Consider the following 15,939-nt stretch of genomic DNA (forward strand, 5'->3'; position numbering starts at 1 on the left):
GTCAATTTCAGCATCATTCACTCCTTGACCTCAGACCATTCCTTAGTGAAGAGTTAAAGCGAGGTATTAAGGTTTATCTGGTTCTTTGGCATATACATGTCAGGACATAGATAGAACTAGGAATGATGTTCTGCTGAATTTGAGGAGTTCGGGTCCAAATTAAAAAGCAGAACCTCAAAGCTAATAATCCCTGGATTGTTACCTGAGCCACGCACTAATTGGTATAGGGATAAGCAGATTAGAAAATTAAATGCGTGGCTCAAAGAGTGGTGTGGGAGCAGGGGTTTTGCTTCATGGGGCACTGGCACCAGCACTGGGGAAAGTGGGAGCTGTTCCTTTGGGATGGGCTCCACTTGAACCAGGCTGGAACCAGTTTCCTGGCAAATCGAATATCTAAGGCAGTAGACAGGGCTTTAAACTAATAAAGGGGGGGGGGGGAGGAGGAAGGAGGATTCAGGAAAGAGTAAATTTAAAAGCAGCAAGAGAAATTTCAAGGCTCTAGAGCAGAGCAGAGTTTTGGATAAAAATAAGCAGAGTGGGTCAGGAAGGGACAGAGAGAATAACAAAGGTAATAGTGCATTACAGACTAAGGTGACATCAGGGAAAAATAGAAAAAAGTCAAATCTAAAGGGACTATATTTAAATGCGCGAAGCATTCACAAAAAAAAATGAATTTATAGCGGTGATAGGTTTGATCTAATAGCTATTACGGAGACGTGGTTGCAAAGTGACCATGGTTGGGAACTAAATATTCCAGGATACTTAACTTTTAGAAGAGATAGGCAAAATGGAGAAGGAGGAGGGGATAAAGACAGTTGAGAGAAAGGGTCTTAGCTCAGAAAATCAAGAAGTAGAATCAGTTTGGGTGGAGCTAAGGAACAGTTAGCAGCAGAAAACACTGGTGGGAGTTGTTTATAGGTCCCCAAACAGTAGTGGTAATGTAGGGCACAGTATAAATCAGGAAATTAGATGTGCACGTAACAAGGGTAATACGGTAATCATTGGGGACTTCAATCTACATACAGACTGGGCTAGCCAAATTTACAGTAATAGTGTGGAGGGCTAATTCATGGAATGTATACAAGATGGTTTTCTAGATCAGTATATTGAGGAACCAACTACACAACAGGCTATTTTAGATCTAGTATTGTGCAATGAGAAAGGGTTAATTAATAACCTTGTAGTAAAGGGGCCCTTAGGGAAGCATGACCATAATATGATAGAATTTTACATTAAGTTTGAAAGTGATTTAATTAAGTCCGAAATGAGGGTCTTAAATCTAAACAAAGGAAACTACATAGGTATGAGGGTAGAGTTGGCAAAGGTAGATTGGGAAACTACTTTAAAAGGTATGACAGTAGACAAGCAATGGTTCACATTTAACGATTACATAATTTACAACATACATTCCTTTAGGGCACAAAGACCCCACTAAAAAAGTGGCTAACCAGAGAAATTAAAGATAGTATGAGATCAAAGGAAGAGGCTTATAATGTTGCCAATTTTAGAATTCAGCAAAGGAGAAACAAAGGGCTAGAACCTCCATTTTGGTGGTTATCACCCAAAAATGGGCTATATTTCCAGCGTGGGCAGTAAAAAAGGGTTTTCAGATCGCCGGCTTCTCGCCCACTCTCAAATCACCTAGTGTCCACTTTTGAAAATGGGCGTTAGCGCAAGCGATATTAAATAGGCGGTAGCGTTAAATTTTTTTTGACCTTCTGCTGTAAAGTGTGGCCGTCCTTAGCAACGGCATGGCAACGCTCGATTCCCACGATTCTGGAGGTCAAGGGTCACCATGATATGCGCAGAAGAGAAGACAGAGAGAGAGGGAGCTCAGGGGTACTGAAGGCATGGCTGGGTGTGGTGTGGCTATTTTGGGAGGAAGGAGACTTCACAGCAAGCAGGCTAACAAAAATTAGCTGTTACCAGCAACATATTTGACCAATTTTGCCCTATAATGGAGAGGAGGAGGCATCACAGCACGCTGTGGAGACTGCTGCTGGAGAGAGCAGTGAGGTGGGAAAGGAGCACATTGGAGGCCGCAAAAGAGCCAGGAGGTTCTTGGACGAGGCAAATGGCTCCCTCCTGCAGGTCGAGTCACGCTGGGGTGATTTGACACAGGGAGGGCATGGGAAGCCCACCCCAAAGGCCTACCAGAGGATATGGACCGAGATAGCAGAGGTGGTCTCGTCGGCGACCAACGAGGTGCATGAGGGCAACCAATGCTGCCAATGATGGAACAACCTTGTGGAATCTGCAAAAGTATTACATTGATTTACATTTATTTATGTATTTATATAATTTGATTTGTAACAGTCAATAGTGACTATCAGCAGAGGGAATATTTTACTCAAAGCCTGCGGTCACGGTGGACGTCTTGAGGAAAAGAATGATAATTATCATAATAATCATGATTACATCTGTCGGTTATGTGTTGTATTAGTCTCTGCGACAGTACCTACAATGATATCATGCAATGATCTCATGCCATGTCGTCCGGTCATCTTTTACAGAAGAAGCTATCGACGATGAGGTTCATGCAGAGGCGAACGGGTGGGGGGCCACCAGTCCCCATCACTGACATGGAGGAGCGTGTGCTCGCACTCGTGGGGAAGCACCTCCGTACAGCCATGGAGTGATGCCACGTGAGTAAAGCTTACACCATTACGTCATGTAAAGTCTATAGATGCCACACCCAGTCATATCTGAACAATCATATATGATAAATGATTTCTAAAAGTGTCATAAAAATACTGCTGGCCTAATGAAAATCATTGCAATGCACAATGTGTTGATGGTCATGAAATGTGATGTCTGTGATGATTTTGATAGCGGTGGAGTTTTTGTCGTGCATATGCTGTGTAGTGCGCTGGACTCACCTTGTCACCCTAGCACCCCCTTCTCCTCCAATATCCTCATTTGTGTTTTGCAGCTCAGCCAGCAGCGCGGCCCCAGGCAAGACCACAGAGGCCAGAAGATGGGGGCACGAGGCAGGAGTCGGCGGACTTCAAAGAACCTGCATCGCCACAATCCAGAAGCCATTCCACCTCAAGGCCATCTAGTGGTCCTCCGGTCATTCCCGCCTCCACTCTGGAGGTACCGGCCCCAAGCACCTCTCCAAAGGGCACCCCATTTGTCCCCAGGACGGCGCCAACCCCACGGAGGCCTCGTGGACACGGCAGGTCTGTTCCACAAGCACGATATGACAGCGGAGAGATGGTACAGTTGTCCAGGAGGACATTGGTGACCAGCTCATCGAAGCGTTGGGGGGCATAGCCCAACAACTGGCCACTATGACCGAGTCCCTGGATGCGATAGCTAGGAACACTGCTGCCACAGGCTTCCCAGTGGTCCCCGAGCGCAGTGCTCCAGCCCTAGGTTCCGCACCACCACTGCGAACGACAGATGTGAGCAAGGACTAAGATCCTGCTTCTGCATCAGAGAATGTTGCCCCCTCGGCAACCCCCGTTCCCGTGCCAGTGCAACAACCGCATCTGCCTTCATCCTCCCCAATGAGGCACCGCCTGAGGAGCTCTTCGGCCAGGCACCATGGATCGAGGAGGGGAAGGGATAGAGGTGGAGCGAAGGAAAGGGGGGGGAAGGAAAGTGAGGTGTATCTGCGCAGGTGATGGCTGTGTTATTATCTCCATCTGGGTGTATGCAATTTGTTGCAATGTAGGGGATCACGCTCCTGCTTTGCCTTTGTATTCTATGTTGCTGGACATGTTGAACATTTTGATTGATGTCAATGGTGGAAAAAGTGGGGTGTGGGCAGGGGTTGGGTGTTATTGGCTGTGATACTTATGATTTCAGACTAATGTTGGTATTAAACTTTTGTTATTGAACATAACCTTGTTGTGCATTGTCTCAGATAGCTGGACCATTACACACTGATGATTCCTTACCATGAAAGGGTTAAATACAACTTATCAATAAATATAAACTTTAACTGGCACCAAGCTGATGGGCACCATTGATGTCTGAGCTGCACACACACAGCGGTGTGTCAGCGTTGTCACTCACATCAGCGCTCTTTCAGGCAAATCTTTCAGATATCAGCTCCTCACGCAAGAATGGGATTTAACAAATGCCAGCCACACCGCTGGCATTTGTTCCGGTTAGTTCCACTTTTTGTGGGCGTTTTTTGAGCGAGCGATATTGTGTGCGAGGTAGTGAAATTGACAATAGGCGATCTCCATGGCTGCTAGTTTGAGTAAATATGCTCTTTACGACAAAAAACAGTGGGCGGGTGTTAATATTGAATCTCGGCGTTAATTCGGTGCAGAAAGTTAAGCTGGGCGATATTATGGGCGTTGATTTCGCCCATTCTGCTGATTCCGCCCCAAAAAAGTGGGCAATGCTGTAATATTTTTTTCCCGGCGTTAAGCACATGGGGAAAGTAACGCTCGATGACAAGTCTCCTAAAAAAACCCCGTCAGTTTCCATTTTGTGCCAAAATGGGCGATATACGTCATTTCAGCGGTAAAATGGGTGTTAAGTGGGCGTTAAGCTTGCAAAAAAAGTGGAGGTTCTAGCCCATAGAAACATAGAAATTGACAGCGCAGAAGGCGGTCATTTCGGCCCACCGTGTCCGCGCTGGCTGACAAAGAGCCGCACGGCCCTTGGTCAGCAGCCCTAAACAATGACGGAAAGGCAAAGAGCTCCCAGCCCAAGCAGTCCGCCTCACACAACTGCGACACCCCTTATACTGAAACATTCGACACTCCATCCCAACCGGAGCCATGTGATCTCCTGGAAGAGGCAAAAACCAGATAAAAACCCAGGCCAATTTAGGGAGAAAAAAAAATCAGGGAAATTCCTCTCCGACCCATCCAGGCGATCGAAACTAGTCCAGGAGATCACCTTGGCCGTATTCTATTCCCAGCAGTACTTACCATTATATCTGCGCCGTCCAACAAAGGGTCATCCAATCTAATCCCAATTACCAGCTCTAGGAGGACCAAGAAACTGATAGGAAAGGGAAAATAGAATACGAGATTAAACTAGCAAGTAAATGTGGGACCCCTACAGGCCGAGACAGGAGAAAATATAATAAAGAATAAGGAAATGGCAGAGAAATTAAACAAATACTTTGTGTCTGTATTCAGAGAAGACACGAAAAACCTCCCTGAAATAGTGGAGTACCAAGGGTCTAGCGAGAATGCGGAACTGAAAGAAATTAGTATTACAGGTCGAGCGTCCGAAATCCAGAAACCTTGGGACCGAGCGTTCCGGATTTCGGGTATTTATGTATTTCGGAATGTCTTTCCGACATCCCAAATCCAGAAATGCCCGGGCCGAGGTTTGGGTCTTTCTGTAGTCCTTTGCTGCTCTCCCTCGCTTGTGTTTTTGTTAATCCAGAGACTCCTGTATCTGTGTGAAGCTAGTCTGATCTACTGTATTGTTTTGCCTTGCTGAAACTAATTGGACAGTCTTACTTTTCAGACGGCTGTTTTCTTGATCCGTTTGGGAATTGCAGAGTAGGTTTTGCGGAGTTTCGCCGAGGTCTTACGCCGGCGGGTTTAGGTGGACCGCCGGTGTGAAAGGCTGAGGGTGCCGCAGTCGCCGTGCTTCAGAGTTTAAGCAAGTCTTTGTTCTGGCTGAGGGAAGACGCCTTGGGGGGTGGGGGGTGGAACCTGCGTTGCAGACCCAGGTTCAGCGGTGCCTGTGAAGACCTGCAAGAAAAAGTTTTTGACTCTTTTTCGACGATTTAGTGGGTGGGGGTTTTGTGAAGTTTTTTTTTAAAGAAGTTCCCTGGGCCTGGCTCGTGGCGGTAATCGGTTTGGAAGGGAATCTGGATTTCGGAGCATTTTCCGAATTCCAGACGGCCCCGCCACGGATCGGCGCAGTGTCCGGATTTCAGAACACTGGATTTCGGGCACTCAACCTGTAGTAGAAAAATAGTGCTGGAGAAATGAATGGGACTGAAAGCCAATAAATCCTCTGGACCTGATGGTCTACATCCTAGGGTTTTGAAAGAGGTGGCTATAGAGATAGTGGATGCATTGGTTGTCATCTTCCAAAATTCCATAGATTCTAGAACGGTTCCCGCAGATTGGAGGGTAGCTAATGTAATCCCGCTATTTAAGAAAGGAGGGAGAGAGAAAACAGGAAACTACAGACCAGTTAGCCTGACATCTGTAGTAGGGAAAATGCCAGAATCTATTATTAAGGACATGGTAACAGGGCACTTGGAAAATAATAATAGGATTGGGCAGAGTCAACATGGATTTATGAAAGGGAAATCATGTTTGACAAATCTGTTTGAGTTTTTGAGGTTGTAATTTGCAGAATAGATAAGGTGGGGGTGCGGGGCGAACCAGTGGATGTAGTGTATTTGGATTTTCAGAAAGCATTCGATAAAGTGCCACACAAGATGTTATTGAACAAAATTAGGGCTCATGAGATTGGAGGTAATATACTAGCATGGATTGAGGATTGGTTAACGGACAGAAAACAAGAGTGTAGAAATAAACGGGTCATTTTCAGAATTGCAGGCTGTAACTAGTGGAGTGTTGCAAGGATTGGTGCTTGGGCCCCAGCTATTCCCAGTCTATATCAATGATTTGAATGAGGGGACTAAATGTAATACTGGTGCAACGTTGAGACCGAGGCCGTTCCAGATTCCGGGCTTTCGATCGTCTTTCTGACATCTCAAGTCCAATTTCGGCTATTTCTGGATTTCGGAACGTCAGAAAGGGGGAGCGGGGGGTCTCCACTGAGGAGCTGTTCGGGCCCCGCCGAAGAGGTGGAGCTATTCGGGCGGGCCCCGACAAAGAGGTGGTGTTCGGGCGGGGCCCGCCCCGAAGAGGAGTTCGGGCTGGCTGGCCCCATCGCAGAGGTGGTGTTCGGGCAGGCCGGCGGCAAGGCCCCAAGGTAAAGGCAGCAGCGGCGATCGGGGCAAGGCGAGCGGAGGCGAGGCCCAAGGTTGGGCAACAGCAGAGCCCCGAGGTCGGCAGGATCGGCGGGTCCGGATTCCAGAATATTTTATGGATTCCGCACCAATCAGTCCAGTGTCGGGATTCCGGAACTCCAGATTTTCAACGTTACACCTGTATATCCAAATTTGCTGATGATACAAAGCTAGATGGGGGAATGTAAGCTGTGAGGAGGATGCAAAGAGACTTCAAGGGGATATAGACAGGCTAAGTGAGTGGGCAAGAACTTAGCAAATGGAATATAATGTGGAGAAATGTGAAGTTATCCACGTTGGTAGGAATAATAGAAAAGCAGAGTATTTTTTTTTTAAATGGTGAGAGATTGGGAAATGCTGGTGTTCAGAGGGACCTGGGTGCCCTTGTACACAAATCACAAAATTATCATGCAGGTACAGCAAGCAATTAAGAAAATAATATGTTGGTCTTTATTACAAGAGGATTTGAGTACAAGAGTAAAGCAGTCTTACTGCAATTATATAGGGCCCTGGTGAGACCTGGAATAGTGTGTGCAGTTTTGGTCTCCTTGCCTAAGGGAGGATATACTTGCCATAGAGGGAGTGCAACGAAGATTCACCAGACTGATTCCTGGGATGGGGAGATTGTCCTGAGGAGGAAAGATTGAGTAGACTAGACCTATATTCTCTAGAGTTTAGAAGAATGAGAGGCGATCGTATTGAAACATATACAATTCTTACAGGGCTTGATAGGGTAGATGCAGGGAGGCTGTTTCCTCTGACTGGGGAGTCTAGAACCAGGGGTCATAGTCTCAGAATAAGGGGACGGCCATTTAGAACTGAGATGAGGAGAAACTTCTTCACTCAGAGGGTGGTGGATCTTTGGAGTTCTCTACCCTAGGGGGTTGTGAAGGCTCAGTCTTTGAGTATATTCAAGATAGAGAGCAATAGATTTTTGGATATTAAGGGAAACAAGGGATGAGGATAGTGTAGGAAAGTGGAGTTGGGTTGAAGATCAGCCATGATCTCATTGAATGGCGGAGCAGGCTCGAGGGGCCAAATGGCCTACTCCTGCTTCTTATGTTCTTTTGATCCCAAAACCTGGTGTTCTTACAGTAAAAGTTTCTATATAGTAATGTAATTCTGAGGGTTCTGGTTTTCAAAAGATATTTTTATCAATGTAATTGAAACAGGTTATTAAAAGCTTCACTGAAATTTTGGTTAAAAGCCATTTGTACTGTGGCTATACTATGGTTTGAAGATGGTATAGCTGAAGATAACAGTTATGTATGAATAAAGAGTCTGACTAGATACTGTCAGCTCAAAGTAAAGTGTGACCTTTGTCTTTTATTGTAGGTCTCCAGAGTGCCTCTCCAGCCTGTGAGGCCTCCTTAAGTACAGGTGCTCCCAAGAGATTGTGGGATCCCTTGGGACTCCAGGGGATGAGCCCTCTGGTGGCTACACAAGGTATTTACAGGTTTACATATATAACAATAACAATTTAGCAAATCTACATACAAAGAATAATGGATAGCTAGGGAGTGATTACAAGACAAGTAACAAAGACACATTCAAATGACAAAAGCGGAGAATAAAGGTAAGAGAGTTTTGGAAAAATTAACAATCTAAAATTCGGTAATGGTCAGGATATGACTTAAGGGATGCTATTTTTTAATGCAAACTTCATGGATGGTTTCATTTAATTTTAGGTCAGGTTTTGTATCATACAGTACAGACAGTAACTGCTAGTGTGCTTTGTGTCACTGATAGAAGGCATTCACACTGAAGAATTCATGACTGGGATGTCATTACTGCAAACATAACCAAAAACAATTCCTAATTGATTAGCAGAAATTAAATGGCCAATATGTATACTATTTTAAAATGGTTTAGGATAGTTGTATGTATTTTTCTTTAAGCAATTCTATCATCCACAGCACATTTATCTGTGTGGCAGTTTATTTTAAAGAAAAGTAACACTTCTCCCAAGAATGTTATTTTCGCAAAAACTGAGTTTGTGTTAACTACTCTGATCAAAGCGGCAGGAAGTCCCACCCCTGCAAAATGATGAGATCAGTCACTGGTTCTCAATATCTGTCTCTCAATGTGTTCTAAGGTGTTCTTAAAGTGAAAAACAGAAAAAGATGAAAGTACACAATTTAGAATGCACTACACTGAATGAACTACCTGAAATTAAAAAAAATAAATTGGAAACCCAATTCTTTGAAGCAGGATGGAAAATAGCTTTGTTTTTCTTATCTTAATTCTTTGGTGAATGTTCTGCTAAAGGTGAAGCTTGTACACTTCACTTGGATTTTCCTGGGTTCATGGAAAACATGGTCGGGAGAGACCTCTGCTCACCCATGTGTTTTCGCCGGTGACCAACAGCATTTTCCTGGGTGGAGGATGAATTTGATATGCTGGTCAGGTTTAAAGTGGAAATCCTGTTCTTAACCGATGTCCTGCCAGTGGAGGGGAAATAAATAGCAATTTACCTGCAGCATTTAAAAGGTTGCTTTTTCCTACAGGCCCAGGGGCTCCAAAAAGTTAACTGCAAAGAAGAGAGCAAGAGCAAGTGAGAGAGAGTGCGAGTGAGCGCAAGGACGTGAAAGTCACTATATAAATGCAAGTTCTTTGCTTTTGTGTTAATGAGAGAGAAAAAAATATTGCACTGTTAATTAAATGTAACCACAATTTTTCAGGTAATACCAATAGTCGTTGATAGCAAAAAAAAAGCTAACTGCTATAATAAAGACATAAAACATGTCTTCCTATTTGCTTGCAATAGTCTTCACCTGCCTAACTAAGAACATAAGAAATATGAGCTGGAGTAGGCCATTTGACCCCTCGAGCCGGCTCCGCCATTTAATAAGATCATGGCTGTTCTGATCATGGACTCAGATCCACTTCCCCACTCGCTCCCCATAACCCTTTACTCCCTTATCGCTCAAAAATCTGTCTATCCCTGCTTTAAATATATTCAATGATCCAGCCTCCACAGCTCTCTGGGGCAGAGAGTTCCACAGATTTACAACCCTCCTCATCTCAGTTTTAAATAGGTGGCCCCTTTATTCTGAGTATACTTATTCTGAGTATGCCCCTTTAACCTTCCAATAGTGTCACCTTCACCTGCCATCACAGTCTGAAGATTAAACATGAATTTTCTTTTTAGATTAGCAGGTAATTCTGCCAATGTGAAAAATATTGATCAAAATGATGGGTCGAGATATCAAAAAAATACAGTTCTCCAAATCAATCAAGTCAGTGTGTATATAAGTATATGCGGATTGGGTTGGATAGTTATTGATAAACCTTCAGAATGTCCTTTTGTTAACAGTATTGCCCTCCAAAAACTGGTGGTACAAAACGGCACATTACTATTTTAGACACGCTATTTTGATAACATTGTTTAATTTCACCAATATGGTTTCTCCTTTCACGATACAAATTTCAAATAACAATTTGCAGAATACCCAAGTTGCCTTCCTGGCATTATTTCTATTCTATTGTGGCTTTGAGGAACTTTACTAAAGAATGAAAATCAATTACTGAAATGTAATTAATATTTTAATAATTTTCTTAATTTGGGAAAAAATTTAACATAAAAATAAGATACCTGATTTGGTGTAATTTTTCAGTTGAAGCGAGCAACAAAATGACATTAGTAAATCTTAAACAATAATCAATTTAAAATATAACCTCGATTCTTTCAGCACCCTCAAAAAAAGGATTCCAAATACTGGATTTTAAGCTCAGATTTGATTCTTTTAAACACCTAGGGCTAGAATTTCGGTGCGAAAACGGTATTTTTACGCCAAAATTACCATTTTCACTTCGCTGTTTTCAGGCCCGCTTTTAATTCTGCACCATTGGTAAAAATCAGAGTTGCACGAGGATTCACAGCGCAAACCGCGAATTTTGACAACTTTAGTCCAGGGCCGATAGCACAACAAAAAAAAATTGCAAAAAAGAAAAAAATTGATTCACAAAACATTCACAAAAGCCTTACTTACTAATTCTCTGAAAAAGAATTAAAAGAATTAAAACTTTAACTTACCTTTTTTGCAGGTCTTCATACTTAAAGCTGCACCACAGGTTTTATCCGGTCGGTATTCTGGGTACAGAATATGGGTCCTGAGAGCGCCAAAAATCGATCGCAAACACTATTTCGGGTATTGCACGTCAGCGCTCCTCTCCCCGGCGGTACGTGGAAGTGCCACCGCAAAAAGGTCACTGAAGATCCCGCCGACCGTGTTTTCACCGCGGAGGGTGAAATAGTGGCAAAAACTCAGTCCGCAAATTTCTAGCCCCTAAATGACAAAAGAATATCTCTAGGAGCACAGACCTTCAATGCAGAACTGCACAAATTCATTACAAAAATAAATCATCTGTCAATAATGTAAACTCTTGAAAAGCCATAACCTGGCTTGGGGGGGGGGGGGGGGGGGGGCAGGGGAGAGGGGTGGGGGGAAATTCATATGGTCCTGTATACTTTTGGCTGAAGCCATATCTAATATTACATGCCATCACTGACAAGCACTGCTACTTACATATCTACTAGAAACAGGAACCACAGACTGCAGTTATGGAATTGCTGCATACAAGTTAGATGTCAGACAATTACAGGCAGCACTTGGATATGTCCTTTATGTAATTACTCTAAAAACTCAAATTATTACTAAGTTCAAATGTGCATTGCATTAAATCTAAGAAATGCAAGTTTTGGTTTAGCAAACTGAACATTCTCTTACTAAGATATTTAGCCCCACCCCCCAAATAAAATTGTTATCTCATTTGTGTGTTCAATTAAACATTTCTTGCTGAAAGTATGTAACAGATTGCCCCAAATTATTACAGGGTACAGATCAGGAAACCATTTGGCCTATCCAGCTCTTTTTCCCCCCATAGAAACTTATAATCACCCACCACATTATTAGCTTCAACTCATTCACCAGCCAGACAGTACTCTGAATATGCACTTTTATTGCTATCAAGTTTGAGTTGTTATGATGTGGTTTTTGAATGTTGTCTAATTATAGAATTCTCCACAACATTATCAAATATTTTTGCTCTCCCTCGGCAGTCACCGTACAAAGGGCATGACAGCGGTTGCAGGTTTGAGCCATTTCACCGCCCCACCCCCCTGCCATACCACAGAGTTTTCAATTTGTCCTGGTGTTGCAGAAGACAGACAAACGACTTCTCAGGGCGCTGGCACAGACTCAGTATAACTTGCTGCTATGAAGGCAGTGAGCAGTGAAATTGTCTCACTCAGGTTTTCACACTCTGCCCACTTAGACATTCCCCATGCTAAAGAGGCAGCCTAACAGAGCAGGATCTCCGCATGAGGAGAATCACAGGCTCATGGCCACGCCTAACTGTTCCACGTACTGTTCCACAGAGATTCTTAATTTATAAAAATTCCTGCTTCCATTTTCGTGTTTTATTCAAGGAAGAACCATTTGATAGTAATGATAATAAATGGGGCAAAACAATGGTAACATAGCTTAAAAACATTCTATTTAATTTAAGTCTAAAAAGATGGGCATAAAGGACCACAACTTCACAGGGAACTACAACATGAAAAATTAATTTAAGTATTTAAATACTCTCAATATCTAAAAATAGAAAAGAGAGTTGTTGCTCGTCAGGCATCGTGACACTTTATGCTCCCTTTGCCATACAGTGTTAATGCCAACAACAAAGTTTGGCAGCAGTGCTGTAAAGTAAATTAAATTAAGTTGTGGGGCTATTTCCAGAGGCTGTGAGACTCCCCTAAAAAAAATAATCCCCTTCATCTCCAAAGCAGCAAGACTGAACACATATATAAATGGTGTCCCTAAGATCAAGGACCACAATTTTTTCTGGCCAGTAAGGGGAGCCAGTGTATTCAGCCTGCCCCTACAGGCATCAATGTGGCTTTCACATAACTGATCTATACAGACCTGCCCCAGCCATCATGGAATTTCTGCAGCATGAAATAAATAAAGCTACGAATTGTGACTTTTAAACAAATTGTAATTTGCAAACAACAGCACATGTAGTTTGTTTCCTGCTCCACTGTTGTCCAGCAAAGTAAATGTGCCAGATTACGCAGCAGTAGTTGCCTTGGATATTATAGAACTGTGGGTTTTTTTAAAAAAATGGTGCCAGGATGTACAGTGGAATAACACACTGTCCTTTCACCTCTTCAGCCTCTAGAATCCACACCGAAATGTCTGCTCATTGTACATGATAGGTTAGATTTCATGAAATAGCACTCCCAGTGCCGAACTTCACAAACCAGGAGTACATAATTGGGTATTTAAGTGCAGAAGTCAACACCACACAATTTTCTGTTTATTAAAATTACTAGACAAAAAAAAAAATTGTGAATTATGCATTGACCGCCACACCAAAATTTTTGATGCATGCTTTCCAGTGCTTAAAGTTCAGCATCAAAAGCATTAATTTATCGCCCCCAAATTGAGTTGGCACAGTTTCAACCCAGTTCCTCGTGGGTGCAAGCCCAAAACGCAAAACTTACTGCACTTCAGTGCTAAATTAGCAATCTCAGTTAAGAAGACAGAAAGATAGCTGGTGTAAGAGAAGGAAGAAAATTCACACTTGTATTTAGAGAGTATCTCAGAGCAAAAATGAAGTTCACGATCTAAACTTATGAGTATGTCACTGTACACATGCTGACAGTAAAGGGTGATCATGGAAATCCTGAAAAGAATTCTAGAAAATATCTAATTTTTTTTTTAAAAACAGCTCAATCAGGAGATGTCGCATGGCAGTGATCTCCGAGAACAAAATATCTTTGTGGTGCTCAGAATATTCAAAAGGAAGTTTCAGGAATATCCGGATGCCAAAAAGGAAAGTCTTGATTTCACAACCAAAGAAGGTACAAAAGCATTTCTGCAGCTATTAGAGGGTTGCAGCACCAAGTTTACCTTCAAATCTCTAGGAAAGTGTGTGAGACTATAGAAATTGAGATAGAGATAGAGATAGAGATAGAGATATAGAGATAGAGAAAAAGAAAAACTGTGTGACAGATAGAAATTGAGACATAAACAGAGGCATAGAAATTCGAGCAGGCTGGAAACCTGGCACCACAGGCCGCAGTTAACGGCTGCCGAAATTTATAGCCTGACGGCACCGGTAAATTGGTGCTGCTTGGTAATTAACATTAGCGCAGCGCTAAACTCACTGTGCAAGGCCGGTTCTCCTGGCGGTAGTCTCAGCAGGAGGCCCAATGTAACGTGGCCGCAGCATCATTGCAGCAAGAACAGCAAGGCTATTATTTCAGAAAGCACTGTGGTCCCTTAAAGGGGAACTGCCTTCTAAAATGAAAAAAATAAAAATAATTTAAAAATAGGTAGTCTTTAGCCACTAGTGCTAACCTGCCTTCTGAAGAAAAATTATTAAAAAGAATTCCCAAGTAACAGTCTTCAGCTCTTAAAGCTGAATTGAAGTGCACATCTAAAAAAATCGTAAAAGTGCTTCAGCACTAACACAAGTGGTTCAGCAAGCCAGAGAAGGGCACCCAGGGTCTCACAGGCAGCACTCCAGCTTTGTGCAGGGGGTCAACACTGCAAGAGAGGTCCTCTAACCATAGGGGCCAGGAGGCCCTCCACATGGCACAACTCCCATTTCTAGCTTCACCTCACTCTCCGAGGTGACAGTGCTGGTCATTCTTGGCAGGAATATGGCTGAGCCCTTGACCAGTAGTGGGACTGAAAGGATAGAAGATTCTCGTATACTCACACATTAACCTTCTTCTCACATGCACCTTTTACTTTCCCAACCTCCACTCACCACAACTCCACCTCCAGCCTTCCTCATTTCACACACCCAAGAAATCCAGCCTGCCCAGCCAGTGGTTGGCCGAGAGGAGAGTGATGAAGAAGAAGAAACACCATCACTTCCAGCCACCAGCTCCTGAAGCTCAACCTGAAAGGCCATTTGCATTGTCTCCCCACTGAAAGTCAGCAGTCTTCCACCAGCCACTGGGATAGCACTGCATGAGGTGTGGGCACATGTTGAAAGGAGACTTGAAGTTGTGGTCACTCATAGTGCAGGTGAATGATTCCATCCCGGATATCCCGGCCAGAAGGGGATGACACAGTTGCATCCTCCTCTTCCGTTTGCGAGCAGATGGTGGAAATCTAAAATAAAAGCAGAAAATGCTGGAAATACTCAGCAGGTCAAGCAGCATCTCGACTTGAGATGTGAACTCTATTTCTCTGTCCATGGATGCTGCCATCCTGATAAGTATTTCCAGTAATGTCTGTCTTCTCATAGGCCTTTCCTTTACCATCCGAGGCCTTGAAAGTGTCCAGCAGCACACTCCGCAACTTTGAACATGTATTGCACCAAGCCACTACTTCAATAAAATATAAAAAATCCAGTCCAAAAGCTGAAATGCAAACTTACCTGAAAGATATGCTTGTCCCTTTAAGAAGTGCTGACAATGTCTCTGTCAGATTGCTGCACACTCGCTTTTCTGAGTGAATTTAGAACCCAGCACTAAACTCAGTGCAAAGGTCCAAGTTCGCAGAGCGTGGCGTTAAGTCTGACATCGTGCTCTCCATATTTGCATGTCCATGCCCAGCACGACTAAGGGCAGCACTCCGGCATGCACCAAAATGGTGGTCGCCGAGTCCTGCGCCAGAGACATGTGGCAGAGCGGTGGCCGCCATTTTATTCCAGGATTCTGGCGCAAACGGGTGGCGGTCAGTAGCCCAATTTTTCTCCCCATAAACTTACAAAAAGAGGGAAGCAAAGTCAGAATGAAAGGGAGAGACAACGAAAAAAAGAGCACGCCAGATAAGAAAAGGCCAATAGAAGATGAAAGTGGAAGACAGAAAGAATGATTGAGAACACAAACACAGAGACAGCTGCATGGAGACAACAACAAAAAATCTCCATGAGAAACACCAAAGAAGATTAGTAATTTTATAAAACATAACAGTATCTTTTTTGGCAAAAAAATTCTCGCAATTACAGAAGGGTACAAGTGGCCATAATAGCATACAGAAAGCAAAATATCTACCCTTCCAGGA

At 43.4% G+C, this 15,939-nt stretch overlaps 1 protein-coding gene across 3 annotated transcripts in view; it reads right to left on the reverse strand.

Moving 5' to 3' along the window:
• The window catches only part of LOC139276113 (HMG box transcription factor BBX), a 260,196-nt gene that overhangs the window by 215,877 nt on the left and 28,380 nt on the right, over positions 1 to 15,939 (reverse strand). The window contains exon 1 of one of the 3 annotated variants that reach the window (XM_070893624.1): positions 14,085 to 14,136. The exons of the other annotated variants lie outside the window; for them this stretch is intronic. The gene's annotated coding sequence lies outside the window, so the exon portion shown is untranslated. Of the gene's footprint in view, positions 1 to 14,084; positions 14,137 to 15,939 lie in introns of those variants that run through there. 3 annotated transcript variants of the gene reach the window in all.

Source organism: Pristiophorus japonicus, chromosome 11, assembly GCF_044704955.1.
Source record: "Pristiophorus japonicus isolate sPriJap1 chromosome 11, sPriJap1.hap1, whole genome shotgun sequence".
NCBI classification, from domain to species: Eukaryota; Metazoa; Chordata; class Chondrichthyes; family Pristiophoridae; genus Pristiophorus; species Pristiophorus japonicus.